The following is a 24964-nucleotide window of genomic DNA, read 5'->3' on the forward strand; positions in this document are numbered from 1 at the left end:
TAAACCAGGAAAACTGAACGGCACGTTCAGTATCCGGTTTCAGTTCCACTGTGACGTCCGCATGGCGTTTGGGAAGTAACCGAGATAACGTTGCTTTGAGATGTATGCGGTAGAACGTAGCCCTCAAGTTTGGTCTGGAATCCGTGACACCATTGCACTGCAGATCAGAAACTGGAAGTTACTGTTATTGAAGCGAAAGCGCTGGCTATATAGAATTAAATTCAAAATAATTGGCTGCAAATTCAAACGGCGACTCTGAGCATCATAAGAAAGCACGTGACAATGTCTGTTTAGGGGTCAAGATTGTTTTGGGTCAGTCATCGTACATCCAAATTGACATAAAAAGGCGTATGCCCCCCCCCCCCCCTGTCTTGTCGTCTCTGTGTTGTTTTCGTTTTGCTATGATTCATCGGCTTCGGATATAGTTGTGAAATTTGAAGCCGGAACCGCGGAAACAAAATTAATGACCATCTAACGCGTAACACCTGCCGTGAAAGCAACATCGTGGCCAGAAACACTCCCGTCACATAGTGTGTCCGAACCCTGCTAGGCCACAAAGCAAAACCAGATGCTCCCCCATGCGGTCGCTGTTAGCGTCAATGTATCCCGTTGTTTGGGCTCTTTGGGAGGAAAAGAAAATGGAGCCTCTAAGTGGTTTCGATACTTGTGTCTGTGTGTGCTATACTGCTGCCATCTGGCCACCGCTGTGAAAGTAACGAAACACACGCTTATCGCATTAGGGGAAAATGGGGGGTTCTGCTACAGGTTTAACGCAGAGGGAAACACATTCAGTGAGGAGAACGACGAGGTTGGGAAATCTGGAGTGGTCAGCTTACAGCTGGATACGAATGCATAAAAAAAATAGCTCATAGTTTGGCATTGTGCCAAACGCGTCTTCGTCCAACGTCTTCGGTTCCAGGTCTTCAGGAGCCCGCTCTCGTTTCGGTGTCATTGTGACTTCTTCCTTCTCCTCTTCTCTCTCCTCCTCTTTTCCCAGTTACATGTGTGATATTATCCGAGTGATATGTTGGGGGGAAATGGGCGGAGACATGACAGGTGATGCACACACGCCGTGTATAGGCAAACGCCACTGAGTGTATATAAAAGGCGTTACACACATTATGGCACAATGTAAGGAACAGTGACAGTTTAGCCGACAAGCCCACTGCCGGAACCTGCCCCCTCACTCTCAGAACAGAACTTCACCGCACAGCACGTATTCCGCTAACCATTGCCACGAATGATTGGTTTACCGCTTCTGATTCGAAGGGCGAAGGGGGCGTACGCTTTCTTGTAGCAGTTTGTATATCTGATAATTGCTACAAAAAGGCGTATGCCCCCTGTCTCTCTTTCTCTTCAAATCAGGAGCGATAACCCTATCATTCGCGGCAGTGGTTGGCGCACAACGTGCTATGCGGTGAAGTTCTGTTGTGAGACTGCTCCCCCGAGTCTCTAGCGAAATGGTCCCCGGTGTCTACGCAGCACGCTCCTAGCCAACCATCATCCCGAATGGCAACGTTCTCGCCCCTGATTTGTTGAAAACGGGAGGCGGAGCCTATTTTGTGCCGTGCATAATGAGCATGAAATAGGCTCCGCCTCCTGTTTTCAGCAAATCTAGGGCGAGAACGTTGTCATTCGGGATGATGGTTGGCTAGGAGCGTGCTATGTGGTGAAGTTCATTTTTAAGAGTGTAGGGTCACCGCTTTTGTTTCGAAGAGAAGAGGGGGCGTACGCCTTTTTGTGTCAATTATCGTGTTATGTTAAGTTATGTTTTTCGATTGCGAATGACATCGTTCGCTCCCCTGATTTGTTGCAAACGAGAGGCGTACGCCTTTTTGTGACACTTCTACGTTTACGTTAATTGTCACAAAATAGCGTACGCCCAGCGCTTTCAACAAATCTGGTGTGATAACATCATTGTGTGATGTATCATTCTGCGCAATGGTTGGCCGTGAGCGTATACTGTGTGGTGAAGTTCCATTTTAAAAGTGCACGCTCTAAAAACAGAACTTCACCGCATAGCACGTTTTGCGCCAACCACTGCCACGAATGATGCGATTATCGCGTACATGATAATTGACACAAAAAGGCGTACGCCTCCCTCTGTCCTCGAATCAGAAGCGATAACCCTGTCATTCGTATAGCAATGGTTGGCGCGCAGAGCGTGCTATGCGGTGAAGTTCAGTTTTTAGCGTGTGCTCTGTGTCGTCCATGTCCGCACACCGCTCATATAGCCAGAGTTGAATCGCGGTGCTAACGTGTCATTAAAAAAAGTCTCGTTCCATATTTGTATATGCAGCACTGATGGATTGGTAAAGTCAACCATGCCTGGGAATAGCTGCCCGAGTAACTGATATGATGATGAACTATGTTATGCCTCCGTGGGAACACACAGAGTCGCACATTAACGGAGAACAGTAAAGCCACTAAGCCTTTATATCATTCTATAAACACTCCCGCCTGCTATAGGTGATAGATGTGTGTGCCAAGTGTACAGTGTTCACGTTATACCGTACCTCTATCCGTGAAGGATAGAGGCATTGTACAAGTCGATGCGAACGTAAACGTCGCAGACACACAAAGAGCGTAGCTATTATGCGAACTGTCCGGGAAACATTGCAACTGACAAGGTCAAACATCTTAATGTTTTCGCATAGAGACCTGTCATCGAGGTCGTAGTGGCATATACAGAATGGACCCATTCATCACTCAAAATGAAGTGTATATATACCTGTATACGGGGGACTGATGTCCGATTGGAAAGTAACATTCCTTCAAAGCGTGAGAGTTATGTTGTCGAGGCGTCTGTCGTGTTTAAAATAAAAACGGGAAAATAGAGTTTTTGTCCACTTTATATGACACGGTTCCCAAATATTCACGGGTCACGCTGTGAAGTGTAAGGAAAAAGTGACAGAAAGGCGATAACGAAAAAAGATCAATTGCAGCTCCATGTGCAACAAGTATACAGAGCGTGAGAAAACGAACATGAACAGTTGTATAGAGTGGAACGCTATATACGCGGGGGCATATGTTTATTAGACCAAAGGGGTGGAAAGGGCATCTAAACGGGACGTCGGCTTGCTATTCCGCAAAGAAAAAAATGAATAGTGAATTAAAAAGAATAAAATAAAGAAAAGAAAATAATTAGAAAGTAAAGGATAAACTAACAAACGGTGAAACAAGGGGCGCAGGGACGCTTGCGATGATACGTTATAAGTGAGTTTTAGTGCAGCGTACGCTATCGGCCTTTATATATACGTACGGGATAGCGTTGGCGGATCTGTGCACGCGCAAAACATAAATGGAGCTTGGCGTAGTGCGCCGAACCATTACGCTATTCCTTACGTGCGCAAAGGCGATAGTGTACGATGCGCTCAAAACTCACTATTATAAGGATTGGTAGAATTAGGGAGCGCAATTTTAGCGTGCCCAACAAACAGGCGTGCGCAAACGAAGAAAATGCGAGAGTGTTTTAAAATAAGGTTTCCAAACCATCCAGTCAAAACGCAAGAACTTTGCGTCGACAGCACCACCAAGTGGCTGCCACTCATAAATTCGAGCTAAATTAATTTATGGTGAAGGGCACCGGGAGACACAGTCAAACAAAGACAGACAACAATTCATTTAATTTGAAAAAAAAAAAAAACGACTTTAGGTCCCAAATATATTGCATAAATTTATGTTAGGTACGCTAAACGATGCGTGTTTCTTTTCTTTCCTTTCGGCTTCAAAATATTGCGTAAGTTTGCGTAAAAATAGCGCACACCCACGACACCAAATACGTACACGGATTGCGACAGTGACAACCCCCAATTTCTTGGGGCACTGATGCCCTTAGCTATACCATATTAAAACACTTTATTTTCACGTCGCGTCATTTATTTATTTATTTCTATTTTTATTTTTTAATTACAAGTACGTCAAAATTCTCGGATGCGAAATGTGGCTTTCAAATGCGCCGTTTTCTGGACGCTCAAGTACCAGAGCAACACACTGAAAATCTAAACTTCTCCACTCAACACGCTCAAACGCCAACAATACTGTAACCCATTGTCACTTGTGATTTGCGATGAAAACTGTGCGTACGCCGTTCTGTGACACCAAAAAGGGGTATACCTAACGCATTCAGCGTGATTTCACTTCCAAGAAGCATCAATATTTGCTGCTTGTCTGCGCGTTGTCCCATGTTCTTTATACTTCGTGTGTATGTATTCGCATGTATTGTGTACATATATTAAACACAAAACTAGCTCTGTATTTCGTGGGAAAGCAGTGCGGTATATGCGCTCGAAAATAATGGCGTTATCTACCAACGAACGTGAAACAAACCGGCCCTCTTTTTTCTTTTTTCCTTTTTTTGCGTTTCAACGTAAAACCGACCGGCTGTACAGTCTCAAAATATGCAAGCAACTACACTCTTAAAAATGAACTTCACCGCATAGCACGGTCTTAACCAACCATCATCTCGAATGATATCGTTATCCGCCCTGATTTGTTGAAAACGGGAGGCGTACGCCTTTTTTGTGACACTTATGCTGTTCATAATTGTCACAAAAAAGGCGTACGCCTCCCGTTCTCAACAAATCAGGTCAGATAACGGTATCATTCGAGATTATGGTTGGCTAGGAGCGTGCTATGAGGTGAAGTTCGTTTTTGAGAGTGTACACTCTTAAAAATGAACTTCACATCATAGCACGCTCCTACACTCTTAACAATGAACTTCACATCATAGCACGCTCCTAGCCAGCCATCATCTCGAATGATATCGTTATCTGGCCTGATTTGTTGAGAACGGGAGGCGTACGCCTTTTTTGTGACACTTATGCAGAAATGTTAATTGTCATAAAAAGGCGTACGCCCTGCGCTTTCACAAATCAAGGGGGACAGAGGTACCACTCTATACAATGGTTGGCCTTCAGCGTGCTATGTGGTGAAGCTTCGTTTTAAGAGTGTAGGGTTATCGGTTCTGATTCGAACAGGGGAGGGGGGAACCTACGCCTTTTTGTGTCAATTATCACGTATCCAAATTCAGAAGGAAAAAAGGCGTACGCCCCCTCTCTCTTCGAATCAGAACCGATAGCCCTATCATTCGCGGCGACGGTTGACGCAGTGCGTGCTATGCGGTGAAGTTCTACTTTTATAGAGTGTATATAGAAAAAAAGAAAAACGCGATCTCATCCACGGCGATCAACAGCTGCAAGCACAAGAGGATCGCGCTTATAGTTTCCCCGAAAAAGAAAAAAAAAATGCATTCAAGCAAAACGTAAGGTAAGAAATGATGTTATAAAAAACATTACGGGCTATACGTGTTGATTGGCTGGCGAAACTCGAAGGGGCGGAGATTCATATTGTTTTTCTTTTGACGCACTTTTTTGTTTCCCCCCTGGCGGGGAGGGAGATACCCGTCACGTGACTGTTTGTTTTTAGTCTCTTTCCCACCGGTAGGACGACCGTTTCGATGGAAATGGGAAAAGAGAGTGAGGGGGAAGGAAAGGAGAATTTTTTTCTCTTCTTTCTTTTTTGACACGCTGACCTATTCATCAGTATTACGCCGTCTCGTTTATCTAACAGCTGCGTCTTTTTTATGTTTTGTTTTTATCCCGTGTCAAAGTTGAGCAAGCTCAACCGGATCCGGATATTGGATATTATTAAAACGGTATGCAAAGTGGCGTCAGTTGTGCGTCCTTATTCCAATTACTGAGCGCTATATTTGATGCACGTTTTGAGTTTTTCTCGATATTTTTTCCTCTCACCGATTCGGGCTTTATTAGATTTTTATCTCTTTGGTTATATTTTCCTGCAACACCATGGGAACTTTCCTTTGTGAACCTTCCTTCGTTACTCTCGTCCTATCGAAACATAATCTCTTACTTTTATAAACTGATAAACGTGAAGATAGTTGCCGAAAAAAAGTAACTTGTTACTGCTACCAGTCACAGTTACTATCCGAGCCTGCAACGACTTAATTCTGCTGTTCAGTTGGAGCACGGCTGGGAGAGCATTGTTTGGAGTGATTCATTTACAACCTTTGGCGCCATCCGAGACCCGACGCGTCGCTGCAGCTGCTTTACGACTGCCTTCAGCGGTGATTGCATCTCATATCGTTACCCTCTGCTTCACCAATCGTCACTTTGATCGCTCACTTTTGTGATCTGTCGAAAGTGCGTTTCTTTCCCTTTTGTGTGTGTGTGACAATGTGTAGCAACTCTCTGCTCAAATTAGAACTGGGTGCAGTGGTTGGTCCAGAACTCGTGATGCTGTTGAAGTTCTTAGGAGAAGGTATCTGAGAGATGGTGGTGGTGGTGGTGATGTTGAAAGGGCTTGCCGTTGTCGGCCTCACGTATGTGGGCAACGTCACGACTGACGCCCTGGGGAAATGTGCGTCCTGGGCCGACTTCTAGGGGAACTGTGCCGACATATGTCTGAAAGCGTCTGAGGAAAACCCAGGAAAAACCCCAGACAGCACAGCCGGCACCGGGATTCGAACCCGGGTACCTCCCAGTCTCGACGTGACATGGCTAGCACGCTAACCACTGAGCCACGGGAGCTGGTGTATCTGAGAGAAAACACCAAACAGTTACCACGTTTTCGACCAACCACGAGGTGCTATCATGCCTCCATGACTGGCCTCGACCAATGCGGTCAAGTTGTGGGGCCTGCGTTGCATTTATGCCGTGGCAGAGAATTTTGATAAGAAATATCCGTAAGGAAGAATTACAAATGAAGAAATTGCGTACGTAATTACAAATTGAAGCGATGAAAGTTATTGTCGTCTTGCGGATCTGTTGCAACTTGAGTTCGGCGTTAGCTAACTTAACTTTGGTATAGCTAAAAATTAGCAAATGCCTTCAAAAGGTCACTTTCTTTGCTGATAAGGTCTTCAATCCAGTGACTTTGACTGAAAGTCAGCCACTACTGAAAGAGCCACTATACACTCTTCATTTCACGTTCCGAAATGAACGGAGCTAATCTTGTGTAGCAATTTGGATATATGATTATTGCTACAAAAAAAGCGTACGCCCCCTATAGCTCTCTCCCTTCAAATCAGAAGCGGTAACCCTATCATTCGTGGCAATGGGTGGTGGACAACGTACTATGCGGTGAAGTTCTGTTCTGAGAGTGGGGCACGGTGCCCAGAAGAAGAAGAGTCTCTGTTCGAAATATCTCCGGCTCTCGCCCTGAGGCGCTCAGTCTCTTCACATTATCTTGTCCCAGATAGGCGCCTCCCCCCTGTTTTGAACAAATCAGGAACACAGAGTGATATTATTCGGAATGATGGTTGGCTACGAGCGTGCTACACTCTTAGAAATGAGGGCGGGGGGGGTGTCGAGGTAGCTTGCCGTTGTTGGCCGCACTCAAGTGGGCATCGTCACGACTCTTAGAAATGAACTTCACCGCATAGCATGCTCCTAGCCAACCATAATCTCGAATGATATCGTTATCTTCCCTGATTTGTTGAAAACGGGAGGCGTACGCCTTTTTTGTGACACTTATGCTGTTCATAATTGTCACAAATAAGGCGTACGCCTACCGTTTTCAACAAATCAGGGATGATAACGATATCATTCGAGATTATGGTTGGCTAGGAGCGTGCTATGCGGTGAAGTTCATTTCTAAGAGTGTAGGTGAAGTTCTGTTTCTTTACCGGTTCGATGGATTTTCTACACCTTACTTCCTGTACGTATCTTCTCTGTGTTTGTGTGCGTCAACTTTCGCGTATACTGTTACCCAACATCGCACTATATACTTCCATTGCCAGTACCTTAACTGAAACCTCATACAAAGGGTCGTGCAAAACGCTGACGAGCCCACGTACCCTGCTACACAGACGTGAAGCTTTAGGGATACGTATATGTATACAAATAAATACAAATAGCGTATAGGAAACACATAAGAAGTGAGCGATGAACGGAGCTTTTCATTTTCCTTCTCTTCTGGTGTGTCCTGAAATGACAGCTTCGCGAAAAGGCAGTTTTGGAGATGGTGATAAATGCTTTCGCGGCATTCTTGAGATGCATTCTTTTGGTGCGGAGAGAAAAATCGTTAACGCTTGCTGTCGCAGAAAAAGAGATGCACTGACGACTCGGTTCACAGTCCGCAGAACACCAGCATGTTTTGTTTCTTTCTTTCTTTGTTAGAGCAAAAGTGCGAAGAGGAGGAAGAATTCTTCATCTTCTGCTGTGTGTTTCTGATGGTCATGTTTTTCTCGCTTCTTAATGCTGCACACCGCGAAGCAACTATAGCTATCAGCGGTGTGTATAGAACGTATAACGAATGAGCGTGTGCCCGCTGGGCCTACGTACGTACAGAAATCAATTTACTCCACCTGCATGCCATTTCAGTTTTGTAACCTGAAGATTTTGTCGTTTGGTGGACATTTATAAACAATACCAAACAAGGTCCAGTATAAAAAGAATGCTAAGCGTCTAAGAGTGTATAGGTTCTAATCCTGTCAGCGGCTGTGTTATTATCAACATGTTTTTCCTGGGGTTTCCTGAGATGCTCTAAGGCAAATGTCGGCACAACTGCCTGCGAAGTCGGCCTAGGACGCAAGATTCCCTGAGCAACATGCGGGCAGGCAGATACGTAACACGTCACGAATCCACCTACCAAATAGAACCAGCGTGTCATTACAGGTCTCATTCCAAATAATAAGTACGTCAATTAACTTCACATAATATCAATTATCGTAGCACTTTTAGCTGTCAGGGTCAAAGCTATAGCTTTAAACGAGCTGATTAGGGATTACACGCAATTCCTCCTTAGCTCACGATTTCAGACTTCATGCCTCAACAACATAGGGCACAGAAATATAGGCACGATGGAAATAGGCAGGCATTTAAGGCCCTCAAAAACACCAAAATAGGCAATAGAAAGCAAAAATAGGCACGTCAATGTGGTCGCTCTTTGGCTTTCTTAGTGTTTCATAATGAATGCTCCATCCAGAAAAACGTGCACATTTAAAGGCTACGGTATACAGTGCAAGCTTGGACTTATGGTGCATGAATGCTGAGGCCTAGAACCTCTATAACCTATATGGAATAATACTTTTAATTCTCCGGACTCGATGATCTTCAAAGACCGAAGAGAGGGCAAATCTTTAGGTCATTCACCCTTTTAGCAAACCAAGGTACTGAAGGAAAAAAAAAAAGAACATTAGGCACAAACAGCAGAAACAAAAAGGAAAATTCTGCACTCAACATGAGCCTGAAAGGCGGACTTGCACTTTCACCCCTAAAAAAGGCTGTTACGTCATCCCAAAATGCTAAAAAAAAGCAGCAATTCAATAGTGTCGATAGAAAGGCAGGCATCCCAGAGAATGTCGCATTTAGGCGTTTATAGGCGGATGCCTAAAATTCCAGGCCATATACAGCACTAAGCAACGTTTAGACTCTTTCTTTGGAAATTTCACGGCGTTGCCTGCGGGTTACAGGTGACCGCATATCGTCCAAAGCAAGTAATGTATTCGACTCTGATAGATGAGCAGGGAAAGATATTTATTAAACTTTCCTCCGGGGCGCGAGAGGAGAACATGTGTCAAGTCCCGGATGTGAGTTATGCCATGCGTGTTTCTTGTTGGAAATTAAGAAGCTGCCTCTTAACTTTTTGTCCTTTTCACATACAAAAGTGTGAAGTCGCTCTTTTCTGCTGGAACCAGTACAGCGAATCAAAGCCGCGCTGCAAATATGATTATAGGATTTGACATTATGGTTTTTGTTGCGTATCAATGAATTTCATGTTGATGACACGCTTTGTTTTCGCCAAAGATATGTTAATGACGGCGAGCGTCATGTTGGCGAAATAAAAAAGAGGCACAGCTTTGGAAACACCAAAGTTGTGCTCGACTGCAATTTTTTTTACCGTCGTCGGATCGCATTTGATCACCCGGAGGTCTTACAGATAAGTATCAGAAAACTTCGTGAGATAATGTTCCGTGCGAGGGCGGATAATTTTTATTTACGCATTTCTCCGCTGCACCGCAATCATTGAAGAAGCACGGGTCCTGTAATACGATGATAACTATATGGCAGCATCATTATACGAAGACACTATGACATCCTCTCTCATATATAGACTCTCTTGGTATGCTTCTTTTTGAGTAGATTTGCACGTAAGGTATAGTCTTCGAGCCCATCAAATATGTTGATTGTGCTAGCCCCATGCATATCTTCCCAGGGAAACAGGCTGCATGCTACAACTGCTTAGAGAGACAGGGTGCTTGCTACAGCTTCTCAGAGAGACAGGCTGCTTGCTACACCTTCTGAGATAGACCTTCTCGGAGAGACAGGCTGCTTGCTACACCTTCTGACATAGACCTTCTCAGAGAGACAGACTGCTTGCTACACCTTCTGAGACAGACCTTCTCAGAGAGACAGGCTGCTTGCTAGACCTTCTCAGAGGAACAGGCTGCTGCTATACACCTTCTCAAAGAGACAGGCTTCTGCTACACCTTCTCAGAGAAACAGGCTGCTTGCTATACACCTTCTCAGAGAGAAAGGATGCTTGTTACACACCTTGAGAGACATGCTGCTTGCTACACCTTCCAGAGAGACAGGTTTCTTTCTACGCCTTCCCAAAGAGACAGGCGGCTGGCTACACCTTCCCAGAGAGCGAGTCTGCTTGCAAAACCTTCTTAGAGAGACAACGTGCTTGTTACAGCTCTTGTTACAGCTTCTCAGAGAGACAGGGTGCTTGCTATGCACCTTCCCAGAGAGCGAGTCTGCTTGCAAAATCTTCCCATGGAGAAACAGGCTGCTTGCTATACAGCTTCTCAGAGCGCGTTGCAACACCTTCTGTGCTGGGCTGTATGCTTGCTATACCTTCTAAGAGAGAAATGCTGCTTGCTACACCTTCTCAGAGAGTCGAACCTACTATAGGTCGCTGTAGATTCCGTGCAGCGGAACTACTTTACACGTTGGTACACTCTTAAAAATGAACTTCACCGCATAGCACGCTCCTAGCCAACCATCATCTCAAATGATATCGTTATCTGCCCCGATTTGTCGAAAACGGGGGGCGTACGCCTTTTTGTGACACTTATGCTGTTCATAATTGTCACAAAAAGGCGTACGCCTCCCGTTTTCGACAAATCAGGGCAGATAACGATATCATTTGAGATGATGGTTGGCTAGGAGCGTGCTATGCGGTGAAGTTCATTTTTAAGAGTGTACGTGCTGGAACCGCGCCCGCCGCCGTCCGCATACCTAGAATTCATAACAGTATAGGAACGTCTTCGTAGATCAACTGCTATAGCGTGTCCGCCTACTGATCCCAAGGATGCGGGTTCGATCCCTGCCGAGGGCGCCAGCAATTTGGGGGTGGTACAAGTTGCTTAGACACTTTCGCAAGGGACCGTGTGCTGAGATTCCGGAGCACCTTAAAAGAACCCTCAGTTGGGCAAAATTAATCCGGAGACCGACTAACTGTGGCGTCGCTCATGATCGTGGTTGTCTTATATATATTATTATAATTGTATATATTATAATTGTTATATATTATTAATGATATTAATAAGTATAAATATATTATTATAATTGTAATAGTATAGGTCGTGTATCGGCCAGTGCGAGTTCCCGGTATAGACACTAACTTGTGCATTGGACTGTACCGACCTTACGGAGTCTTCGGAGTGCTGTGCGAGCCACGATTAGAGCAATGCATCCTATTCTTGATGGCAAATCCCTTCATCTGCATGTTTGACGACACCACTCTAACCTTTTTTCTTGTGCACCCCGTACCGGGGACCCAGGGTGCCCTTGCTATTTCAGTGTTAGACACATGTCGCTAATGGTACATTAAGCTGTTATGAAGTAACTGTAACAATGACACCCCGATTTCTGGCGACCCCCACGCTTATGATTCTGGATAAACCACCTACCTATATACCACAAAATGGGCAACGCAAGATTGCAGCATACCTTCGCCACCCTGATATGCAATTCTCCGAATGTGATCGTGGTACGAAACATCGAAAAAATAATCCACCATTTGCACTCGGTGCAACATTCCTCTTCATGCTGCAATCCTGGAGACTTTCTACCACCCTATTTTGACCACTCCCCGATGTGACACGAACATCCTCAAAACGCGTCGTAAAAGAAAATACGCAAAATGCAATGTCATCCCTATCCCTTATACAAAATGCGAAAAGCGATCGGCTTATTTCGTGTCGTCCCCTCTTGTTTTCTTTCAGCAGCAGAGGCATTCACATTCCCACAGCCAGCTTGCTTTCAACACCTCCTGAAGGCTGTGCATATCACAACGGGTATCCAGGACAATATGAAGCCACTATACTTCCCACTGCACAGGAAGACATCCTACAAGGTAATCCGCGCCGCTGGACGTCTCCTATACTATTATTATACTTCTCTATTGTTGGTACAATACGCGTACTCTATTATTATGCGATCGGTGCTTCCCAAGAAAAATACCACACGAGTCAATCCAACGTGCGAGTTTAGTGAAGTACTCTATTCAGACAGAAGCGCCTGGAACACAATACGCATGCGCGTACTCTTTTGTCAGTTACGCTTCTTTCTTTGCTTCGAATAACGTAAGAAAAAAAAACGCAAAACATTACAAAGAATACGCAGATAGAGTGTGAATCCGTCGCGCGTGCGACGAGCTATCGTCTGCAAACACAATCGTCTGCTAGCACAATGTTACCCGCCGTGATATCCTGCTGCGGTTAGTCTTAGCCGTGGAACCGCCTCGCGAAATCATCGTATTCTTCCTACTCGCTGTTGTCGTCATCCGGGAACAGGAAGCTACGTCAGGTTGATAATCCCTCGTGTGAAAAAACGAAAGCAAAGAGGAGTGTTTTCTATATGCTGTCTGTGGGCATCTCTTAAGAAAGCGAGGACGACGGTAATATGGAATGACCGTGGATTGATCGCTTCGATTCGGCGACGTGCGTGAATGAGTTCGCTATAGCCGTTGACGGTTGTGAGTGAATTGAGAACCCCGCTGACGGTGCCCTGCTGAGACGCTGGGCTCGGTGTCCGTATGGCACATCACCGCGGGAACGGACACCACCGGTGGTGTGTGCGTCACATTCTTATCGTCACTTTGGAAATAGGCTTCTGTTGTTACGCGCCGTTGGTGCGGTTGTAGCCCCATTGTTGCCGCTCGACGTGGTTTCAGTTCTCCTTTTATTGTCGAGAAGGCTGTCGGGAAGATGACGTATTAGGTTTCCTGAAGTAATTGGTTTGTCTTCCGCGACTGAAAAGTGTCAGGTGCTCAGTGGAATTGGACACCTGTATTATATAGTGAAGGTATACGCGTAATTGTGGCGGGAGGTTTGGCAAAGTAAGATAATTCTGTTTACAACGAAGGAAATACTTATTGTTGCAGCTGTAAGGTATACAAATTATGTACCCGTGTTCTCTGTCACAAAAGCTCCGATAAGGATCGGAGAGCAGAACGTCGCAACCGTTACGCCGATGCAGCTCCACTGTCCCATCAGTGGACGAGTTCATTTAGTGTGGAACGAACGGTCAACCATCGTTATAACCGGGGGAATTCGATATAAGCGGCAATTCGCAGAAAGCGAATTTACAGTAAGAGCAGTGACGGTATACAATTGTCGAACTAAGTAACGGAATGTAAGCAAGCTGATGAGTATAGTATAGCTGAGGAGAACGGAGAGAGGCCCTCTCCGTTCTCCTCAACCCCAAGGATACGTTGCCTTCTTCGACTTCAACAAGCAATGTGGTGGTGATCGAACCAACAACGACAACTACATGAATGACGATCGGATGAGGCGATTCACCGAAACAATTGTGGTACCATACCTCGGTGATCGCACCGCTTGCAACAGCCCAACCAAGTTTTAACCTCCCACACGTGCTTTCGTCCATCTTCTGTTCTGCTCAGGCTCAAGCCTTCTTCGACCAAGTGGCGAGCAAGCAAGGACGCCTCGGTGTTGAGCACCTCGGCGACCTTTTAATTCGGGTGTAAAAAAAGAAAGGAAGGGGAACTGGGTTTGTCATAAGGGTCTTCGCCTGCTGCAGTTCGCACGAAGTGAGGTCAGCTGGCAGTGCAGTTGGAATAATCCGGTTTGAAAGGGATGCATTTCGGTCAGGACAGCGTGAAATATAGCGGTAATACTTTGTTGCATTGTCTCATCGTCCAGTCTTTCAAAAGAACACAACTCGCTTTGCGCCAACCGTTCGAGAACAGGACTGATATACACTCTTAAAAATCTGCCCTGATTTGTTAAGAACGGGAGGCGTATACGCCTTTTTTATGACACTTATGCGGTTCATAATTGTCACAGAAAAGGCGCACACCTCCCGTTTTTAACGATAACGGCAGATAACGATATCATTTGAGATTATTGTTGGCTAGGAGCGTGCTATGCAGTGAAGTTCATTTTTAAGAGTGTAGAGTGTGCGTCAGAATGATATTGCGACGCACCAGTTTAAAAGATCGCGCTATAAACATGCACGACGTTACTGTCGTTTTCCGTCGATCGAAAGGAATCGTTTTCCAGACATCGGGTGGTACATTACATCCGCCAAGGGGGAGAGCGTCACGCTCTCGGTGCGAAAGAATCGTTCTAGCAGAGAGATCGAAAGGCGATCGACGACCACGGGTGGCCAATGCTAATGGGGCGAGGAAAAAGTCCGCCCCCTGGGCACGCCCCTCTTTGGCGCTCGCCATAAATCGCCTGGATGCCAGTCTCGAACCACGCCAGTTGCCTATTCCGGGCAGGCAACTCTTATCACACGATGCGGCATCCTTTTTATTGATATTATTATTATTCCGCACGAGTACCGCGAAGCAGCTGTGGCTGTGAGCGTGGACAGACGGAGAGACAGCAGGAAGGGGACAGATGAGTTAGTGTACGTCCTGGGTCGACTTCACGGGGAAACTGTTACGGCAGCCACCTGGAAAGTGTGTACACTCTATAAAAACTAAACTTCACCGTATAGCACGCTCTGCGGCAATCATTGCCACGGATGATAGGGTTACCACTTCTGATTCGAAGAGAGAGGGAGGGGCGTACGCCTTTTTGTGTCAATTTGGATATATGATAATTGACACAAAAAAAGGCGCCCTCTCTCCTCGAATCAGAAGTGATAACCCTATCATTCGTGGCAATGGTTGGCGCAGAGCGTGCTATGCGGTGAAGTTTAGTTTTTAGAGTGTATAGAAAATAAGAGGAAAGGAAACCTTTAATACGGTACAGTTCGCGGTGCACTAAAAAATAAAATATGGTCACTTCTAATAAGGTAAAAAATGTATATACATATAAGGTATAGGATAACCTCTAACAGCGTAATCCAGCATTGACACGACATTGCACAACGTCGCGTAATAACGGGATGCGGTCGGCTGTCAAGATGGGAAGTATGCCGAAAATATGTACGCTGAAAATAATTGACAAATCTGCTCTTTCTCTGCACTGTCTATACGATAATCTTTGTGCACAGAGGTTAATGATGTGATGTGACTACTTCGTCTCGCGGCAGAAACCTGAAAGTATTCCGCCGGCACGGTGCACACAGAACCGTCATGAGCGCTACCTGTTTACGAGTAACAGTTTGTTTGCGGGTTACATCGAGCATATTGTGATCGTGTAATGACGGGTGATCATGACGTTGCTTGTAACCTCTGGCCACCGGAGAGTTTCGTCTAAGCTCGTTACCCATTATGTAACCTCTATACTGCAGGAGTTGTCCGTTTTCAGAGGTAACGTGAGAAGTGACCGTTTTAAGAATGTACCTTTTACTTTTAGATGTAAAAACGCATATACATTTTTAATCTCTACTAGAAGTGACCGTTTTAAGAGTGCGGGACCAGAACCTGCCAGCTAGCTCTCGGAATTCAGCGATGGTCTTGAAGCTCTACCCTCAATGGGCGAATGTCCTTTCACTCGGGTATTTTAACAATTTGGGTGAACAAAGTTACAGTTTGTTTTAATACACTAGTTAGGCAGCTTCTTACCGGTCGTACCAAGTCGAACCAACGGAAGTCCAAGTCCAACCACGTTGAGTCACGATCCGATGCTCGCCTTGTCTGCGCCTCTGCAGACTCGGCAGAAGCTAAGGAAATCGCCTTGCCCGTATACACGCCATCGTATCGTTCCGACGTGTCGCGAGTTTCCGACTTGTGGCTATAGGTCACACATATTGATATCTTAGCGCTAACCGACCAATTGCAACTTTGAATGAAGCGCGCGGGGTGAGGGGAAGTTCCTCTGCGTCATCCGAAAGATCTGTCGGTACGAAATTCGCGCCTCTGAGACATCTACTTAGTTGTCCAGCCAGGCTGCTTCTTAGCATTCATATGAGACGTCGTCGACGATGATGATGTGTTGTCCGTCATCAAGGCTGCGAATACTGTTGTCCTCTACAGAGTCGAGATATGACAGTCGTCGCTAATGCCAGACAGCGCAGGGCTTTTTCGACGACTGCCATGTTTCTATCTCTTCATGTTCTAAGGCATGGAGGCTGCATGTTTCTGTGTTCCAGCCCCAAAGCAGTTACTTTTGTTTGTACAGAGTCGTTACAAAACACATCACTGATACGCGTAATCTCGTTTCAATTGTGAAGAGACATCGAGAAAAAAGCATGACTATTTTTTTGTAATTTTCGCCCCACTATCAACATCCGCGTCGGCATCCTCATACCTTCCCATGCATTATGTACGTGAGACACGAGCCGACACTCTGAGGCTAACCCAGTGGCACGAATAAACATATAACAAAAATCCGCGAGCCGATACTCTGTGGCTAACCCAGTGGCACGAATACACATATAACAAAAAATCCGCGAGCCGATACTCTGTGGCTAACCCAGTGGCACGAATACACATATAACAAAAATCCGCGAGCCGATACTCTGTGGCTAACCCAGTGATGGCACGGATACACATATAACAAAAAATCCGCCAGCCGATACTCTGTGGCTAACTCAGTGGCACGAATACACATACAACAAAAAATCCGCGAGCCGATACTCTGTGGCTAACCCAGTGGCACGAATACACATATAACAAAAAATCCGCGAGACGATACTCTGTGGCTAACCCAGTGGCACGAATACACATATAACAAAAAATCCGCGAGACGATACTCTGTGGCTAACTCAGTGGCACGAATACACATACAACAAAAAATCCGCGAGACGATACTCTGTGGCTAACCCAGTGGCACGAATACACATATAACAAAAAATCCGCGAGCCGATACTCTGTGGCTAACCCAGTGGCACGAATACACATATAACAAAAAATCCGCGAGACGATACTCTGTGGCTGACCCATTGCATATATGGCACCAGAAACATGCAACAAAAAATTGCAGGTTGCTCCATAAAGTCTCAACAATGCAACTTCCGGTTTATTAACTTCCGTATCGTGCATTCGTCCTCTTACCCACCGGTACCTCTCTCCCTCCCTCTACACACACACACACAAACATAAAGGTATCCCTACCAAACATGCCGCAACTATATATATTTGTGTATTTTCATTCGAAACGTTTACAAACTCGATCTTTCTATCTCGCGGCATTTTATCGTGTTCAGAGAAGAAGCCACCTGAATGTACAACCGCAGAATATATTGTGAAAGGAACACGACACAATTTTTATATACTTTTTTTAAAAGAGCACTGCTAGAAAACAAGAAAGAGAGAGAGAGAGAAAAATGCTTTTCGTTGTGCCACGCTGTTGTGTTGGACAGAATGCTCTTCACTCCATATACACGAGTGTATGAAATGAAGTTGAATATATTTAGAGCAAAACTTATGTATATCGGGCGGACGTTTGCGACGAAAACCCTGTTGACGTTTCAGAGAATGCACAAAACGTCGGTTTCCTAAGAAAGAAAGAAATATGTTTTTTCAACGGCGCGTTACGGCGGAAAAATAGGTGGAGAACCTTTTGTGGAAACCTGGGAAGTGAGAAGGGGATTCAATAATAATCGATATCGGGGGCGGGCATGGGAAGGTCGCGGTTGTATAGCTTTTGTGGTTGGTTCCTCGGGCGTATGTAGTGTTATGATGGAAGTATTTGCTGTAGTTAGTTTGCGGGCTGAATGAGAAAAGCTGCATATTGGGAATTATATATATGTGACGACTCGTCTGACGCGACGACCAAGTTTCGCCAATGCGGACACGCGCCTTAAAAGGACAGTCCAATCGACTGATTTCGAGGTTCGTGTTTGCATCCGACAGTGCCTTCCAAGTAGATGCCATATTCAAAATTTTATCGAGTCAGAGAGTCATAGTTTTCGACATAAACGGTTTCCGTTTCACGGCGGCTTCCGTTTTCCGTTATTACGGAGACATAATAATCACCAGCCACCGCACCCTAGCGGTGCAAAATTAAACGGCAATTATTTGGCTACAATTCAATTGAAGCATTTTCCACGGTGACTCTGAGCATTATGAAAGAGCATGTGGTTACATTTTGTTTGCTTTATTAGGATTATTGGTTCGTCGTAAAAAGTCTAGGAGCCTGTTATGCATATTAGAGTCTAAAAGGAGGATCTTGCTGTGCAGTATGAAAATATGCACGGAGTCTCTCCTGTGCTTCCAGGAATTCTTGCGCAATGATTTGTCGAATCTGGGGGGTTGCAGCAGAAGCGAGTGTCTTATCCATATTAATGCGATAGGTTTATACGTTGTATCGCCTTTTGGTCCTGCAGGGCACATATCAGTCGTATCGCCTTTTCTAAACCATTAATTTGCAGCACTGCGACAGACGCCTTCGGATGGCTGTCTGTCTGTCCAATGTATCAGAAGGCGTCTCTGCATAGCACACTGTTTATTTATTTATTTATGGCATATACCTCAAAGTGCTCTGTAGGAACTATAGTGTTAAAACGTTTTTCTTTCTCTTTCATTTTTTTTTAAATCTTACGTGCACAACAATGCCGTAGGCGTGTGTGGGCTCAGAAGGCGTTTGGCTGCTCATGCAGATAAGGCACTGCATATAGCGAAGGAAAACTACGTGACGTGTATTATTATTGCTTTATTGCGCCCGCAAGCGTTCTCCTGCATGCTTAGGCAGCTAGCGTTGTTTCTTTGGCGTCGTTATTATTTTAGATGAGTATTACTATCGGAGACGTTATCGTAGTCGTTAATGGGCACTAATAAATAAACATCTAAACATCGTCGTTGCTTTTTGCCCAAAGTTAACAGGATTTGAATCTCGATAAACACTAAAATGCCGTTAATTACCGTATTTATTTTGTGTTGCCCGCAACATACCGTAGGACACGTCGTCCACGTGGTGACGTCACACATTGCCATAGGTTGAACCAAAATGTTTCACAAGCGCGACTCATCGCCAGGGCACTTTAAGGCATGTCACCCATCACGAGTTATATATAGACGGCGAAAATTCTCCATAACTCTCTTTGCCGCCTTGAAAGAAAGAATGAAAGAAGCAATACTTTACACCACCGACGAACAACAAGCATATTTCCCATCCCCCCCCCCCCCCTCCCATACACACCACGGCGGTCTCACCACATCACTTGGACTGTCAAGTCCACCCCGGCCCCACGTATAAACGCTCCGAAAAACACAACCCCCCCCCCCCCCCATTCTCCCGCAGAAGGCCACGACAAGCACAGAAGCGATCTGTGTAGAAGTGTAACGTGTATATTGGCTATATGAGAGCGTGTCCCACCAGCACCGCCGCCGATATGGCATGTCGTTGAGCCTTCCGAGAAATGGTGGGTACGCAGGTGCGCATGGGCACGGGAGACACCTGGACCTGAGCGAGACGAGCTCGACCCCTGACCCCGCATCTTCTGTCTCGAACGCCGTGACAGGTCGGGACCGCGGGAGGTCGCTAGATCGTGAGCCGACAAACCGCGGTCAGGGTTTTTGAAAATATAGGTCTTCCTTTATTTTATGCCACATATCTACGGGCAAATGGGGGGCTTCACCCCTCCCCCCCCCCCTGCTTGTCAAGTCGGTATAGACAGAACAAAGCTATGGGGACGCGTATTTCACTGTTAAGGAGGAATCGTTTCGGTTCAAACAGGATACATGTCTGGATAGCGGATATGAATTCTTGAGAGATCATTTCAGTATATAGACGTGCTGCGTGGGACTTTAGAAGAGACCATCTCTGTGTCGAGAGTGTTTGCTGATGGTCTGTTACTTGAAACGTTCCCAGGTTTGTTTGAAGTTGAAAGTATAGTAATTCTGGTTGTGGCTGTAAATAATATGTAGAAATAACGTGCATGGTATAGATTCAGCATGACGATCGTACGAGTCTTACAGAAGGCGTTCTTTTTTCCTGGTCACTTCTCGCGATCCCTACAGGTGGCGCAAGGATAGTGGGGGGACACTGTACCGAAAAATCCTGTATCTTGGCACAGAAATTTAAAAAAAAAATCGTCGACGGGACACAAATGAATCACCAGTACGGAATTCCACCCACCAGCTCTCCTACATTTATTGTATAAGTGGCAATGCGTTCGGAGAAAAATGTACAAGGTGAACACGCAGGTAAACTGTGCACTAATATATTGGTCGATCTGCAGCGTTTTCGCGCTTTTGGCATCAGTCTTGACAGAAAGAACTGTATTCTGCAACCCGTGGGTTCTCAGGTGCTAAGAGGTGCATGGCGCCAAAGTGAAGGCTGTCCGGGTGGCCACCAGCGACGGATTCGCCTAGATCGTATTTTACTATTTCACGGATCAGCATTGGACATGTGGGAAGTATACATTGGAAGTACAAACAAAACACATAAGGAACATTTAGGAATAAGGGGTTTAGGAGGGAGTTCAATAGTGTCTGACATGACGCTCGATGATGGGAGATTTCAGCAACATCTGGAAGAGCCGTGGTGAGATGGTGGTTGTTCAGCAGCGGAAGCTGCGGCAGGTTACATCGATCATCGGTGGTGGGTTACGAAGGTACTTTGCTGCGACGCCCGACACGCAAATCCAAAAGTTTTGATGGTGCACTGGCTGTTCATTTCGAGGCTCCAGCGCGCAGCAAAATCTTCGTTTCTGGTTATTGCACCACGCGCGATTGGACAATTCGGTGTTCATGCTGACGTCGGCCTCAGACTTCCACGACAACACAGTTGTGCAAAGCTGTTCCTTCGAATCACTTGTGAAGTATTGTTTCCCATCGATGCACAAAGAACGAGCACGTAACACCAACTGCAATGTAACATCCTGTTTCAACACTATATGTGCTCAAAGCTTGCGAATGCTTTGCGAGCCAACATTTTTGTTCACTGATGATGCCCATATATATCAGAGAAGTCTGTGACTGGTGTAACTATCGCAACACTCTGTAAGTCAGTATACAGACCACAGCTATGACTAGGCCGTCTATCCGTGAATTAGTTGGTAACCTGTCCAATTCCCAGGTTGCGACGTCCAATCCTGTCGAGGACGCCAGAAACTTCGTAGCACCGTGAGAGTTGCTTCGGCAGGTCGTTCTTCAGCGAGTGACGTTAAGTACGGAGTGCCTTGTGATTAGATTACAGGGGACCTCAAAGAAACCTCGGGTAGCTAAAATTAATCCACGTTGTTCAAAATCATAGCTGTCCAGCACGTAAAGCCACGAATTATAATTACCGTCTATCGACGCTTACCTTGATCGCTTGCAATCCTTCGGTCCTTTCTCGTGGTACATAGTAGGGACGCACGGGACCGTCAGAGATGACCAACCACAAAAATCCACTCGTGCATATCCGCAAACCACAACAGCTTCTCTATCCAACATGGCCTCTTCCGCTGTTAACTCGCGTTTCTTTGCAAGCCAGTAATATCGCTTGTGTGATGTCCGCATGGAGAGCTGCACAGCGACTACTGACTGCGATCTCTGGCGCCTGCCTTTATAGGTTCATAGATCCGTCGCCTTAAGCGTCCGAAATAAATGCACCTGCCCCCGTGGCGCAGGCCTAAAGGGGCCCGGGGCCGCCTGCGGCTTTAACGCCAAGCCCGGGGATGTACAGCTACCCTGGATCACGGAAGGGGATTTGCCGCCTTGGAATTAATTCCGCAGCGAGCCGCCAAAATCAATCTTGCTTGGCAATATCCGGGACCCCTGGGTGACGGAAAGTGTGGCTTCTGTTGACTCTTGCTGTTTGCGGAGTCTGTTTTGTGGGCAAGGCAATGAGGCTTTAGCTGTCACCAGTGGCATTAAGGGCTGCACCGTGGATCGAGGGAGGAAAGGGCTTTATATGTATTCAACTGCATTTGTTCGAAGCTCCTCAAGAAATGCGCCTTCTCATTTTTGAAAATAAAATTAGGCGAAGTTTCATATCTGCATTGACGAGGCAGTTAACTCCTGGTCCTGGTCAAGGCTGCTCGTGCGGCTAAAGGGGGGAGGTCGTTTCCATGGCTACGGCTGCTCAGAGCACGTGGCTCTGATTGGCGGACGCGTACGTGTCTAGTGCGTGGCATCTATATTGCTTCTATTCCATCTATGTGGCGTTAGTGCAAAGCAGGTATATAGCAGACCATGCAGAAGGTAAAGGGAGGTAGCCATGTGTTATCAGCAGTAGACACATGGCGCATGAAGCGGTCACTGTTGTAACTACTCTGAATCTGTCCCTGCTGTATAGATGACTGGTGTATGTTCAGACATTTGCTTATAGTAGTAGGTCGTGCAACAGCGACCAGAGGTTTATCTTCGTAGCCATAGAACACAGCGCCAGCGTATACCTGTAGCCAGTTACTAGAAGCCACTGGTCCCTGTTTCCTACACATTTCTGTTGTGTGTCCTCTCTTCATCCCTCTATCTCATTATGCCGCTCATAGCTATACATGCCTCGCAGTGCTAACGAGGAAAAAAGAAAACATATAACGAACTTCTTTTCCTCCCGTTTAAAAACATTTTTGAACTATAAGTCTTCGAATATACTCTTACTCAAATGTTGGCCCCTTTTCACCACGAACATTTCTTCCTGAGAAAAACATCTGATCCACACTCTTTTAGCATCAATCTCATTTCCACAACAGGAAGACTTTCACGCCATGCATTTGACTCCTGACCAGGGAAACATAATAGAAACTTCACTTCCGCAGCTCATCACACACCCTTTCTTGATGCCAATGAACCTATACCCGTTCACCCGCTCCACCCATCCCGCATACTCAGTAGAGCACCGTCAACGCTCTGCTTTCCTCAATCTTCTCATCTTGACCGCTTCGCCGCAGGGGCGCCACCTACGCGGCGTCACTCAGCTGCCATATTTGTTCCACGTCGCCGCCATGTTCCAATTAATCCTGCTGTCATATCGCCAGCGCGAGAGGCGGATCTTGCGAGATTTAAAAACTGAAATGCATCAGCCACAATAGAGGGCAGTTCAGTCGCGGAGGGGCCGCGTTTTTTACTAAAGCCCGGTACGAAACGGAGCTGACGAGTGGGCGTTGTTTTGTAATTGGTGAGTAACGATAATGGACCTTTCCTTTGTCTCAGACTATCAGTATCAAAAGAAGAGACGGAAGGAAAAGAAAATAGAAAGTGGGTTGAGAAACTTGAGACGGGTTCGATAAAGTTTGGAAGTCTTCAAAGAACGCTTCCGTTCCAATTCATCATCTGTCGGCTACAGGGGTCCTTCTGATCGTATGAGGGGATGACAAAGCCACGGAGGAATTTCTCGGGAGTTTCGAAGCGAAGTTGCAAAATATCGTTGTTAAACTTTGCTATATTTATCCATGTAACTAAACTTATTAGGCGTTTTGTGTAGCTACGGATTATAAAAACCGAATAGTATTTCTAAAATTATACTGTATATGAATACGCTTGTGGGCAGAGATTCAAGTGTGACTTTGACGAACGCTCGTGAGATGCGATGAAGATATTTTGTCAAAATTTTAACGTCTTATTTCGCCTAATCGAAGTGATCTGATTTGGGATGGGTGAGCGGCGATAGGCGAGACGGGAGTGCCACCAAGTAGGCGTTGCTTACCCGTCCGGCACCGTTAGTGATTAATGTCTGCAAGAAATGAACACGTCTCATGGGACGACACCCAGCGTGTAGTCTCAAATAAGCTTCCTCCACATTTCCAAATCAAGGTGGGCAATATCACATACAATGAAACGAGTCGATAAAAGCGATAAATAACAAGAAGGAAGTGGTTCTTTTAACCTTCGAGTCTATATCGTGAGGCTATAGCTGGGAGGCTACTGCGAGACAACTGAAGAATGATTATTTAAAAAAAAAACGGCTGCCAGACGTCTCAAGTGATAGAACACGGAAGTTAGAACTCGTCCGTTTCCCGTTTTTTAGTCATAGTACGTGTACTGGCAAGCATTGGAATGTGTTCAGAAGGAGAACTTTGTCTCAAGTACGGTCAACACGAGTGATAAAAAGATATCTGACTAGGATGTCTGAGAAAAGACTGTTCACTAGCGTGCAAGGTTTCATTCAGTGTACAGTCATCAGGTACAAAAGCAATGAAATGTAGTCCACTGGATGAAAGTTTGTATACGCTAACAAATGGTAGTTTTAGTGTTTTTATCTTTTTTTCACATGATATGTAATGTTCCTAAGCATATATATGTGCCTTAGTATTCCTGTTTGTTCCGCTCATTTGAGGAACATGTAGCCAACTAGATGGCTGAAGTTGTATTGCTAAGCAAAGGCAGTTGGCAAGCACAATGGGACAGTGGAATATATGTGTCAAGTAATGTGCCAGAGAACCGCCTTCTGTCTTCACTGACACGAGTCAGTATAGGCGAAATGTGACTCTGTGCAATTCGGAATGAGTGAACATGGATAAGAATGATGCATAATGTAAAACCCCGAGACTAGGGGACACGAAAGGACAGACACAAACACGAAGTCTCAAAAGCAATTTTTTCATGGATAAGAAATTAGCTTCACCCCACAACCCGTCACGGAGCATCACCAAACTCAAACCAAGCCGCAGAACGAGGCGCAGCAGAGTTGACAAACCCAGCGGAGGCCATGTCCAGAACATATATAGCAATATCCCTCACTGTTCATTGACGCGTGCACAATACCTAT

The 24964-nt window shown here is 45.7% G+C and overlaps 1 protein-coding gene across 1 annotated transcript in view; it reads left to right on the forward strand.

The window, feature by feature from the left end:
* LOC135367324 (nanos homolog 3-like) overlaps positions 1 to 24964 on the forward strand; it is an 81962-nt gene that overhangs the window by 38526 nt on the left and 18472 nt on the right. Inside the window, exon 3 of the mRNA XM_064600539.1 lies at positions 12194 to 12324. The gene's annotated coding sequence lies outside the window, so the exon portion shown is untranslated. The remainder of the gene's footprint in view (positions 1 to 12193; positions 12325 to 24964) is intronic.

The sequence above is a fragment of the Ornithodoros turicata genome, chromosome 8, assembly GCF_037126465.1.
Source record: "Ornithodoros turicata isolate Travis chromosome 8, ASM3712646v1, whole genome shotgun sequence".
In the NCBI taxonomy this organism is placed as follows: Eukaryota; Metazoa; Arthropoda; class Arachnida; order Ixodida; family Argasidae; genus Ornithodoros; species Ornithodoros turicata.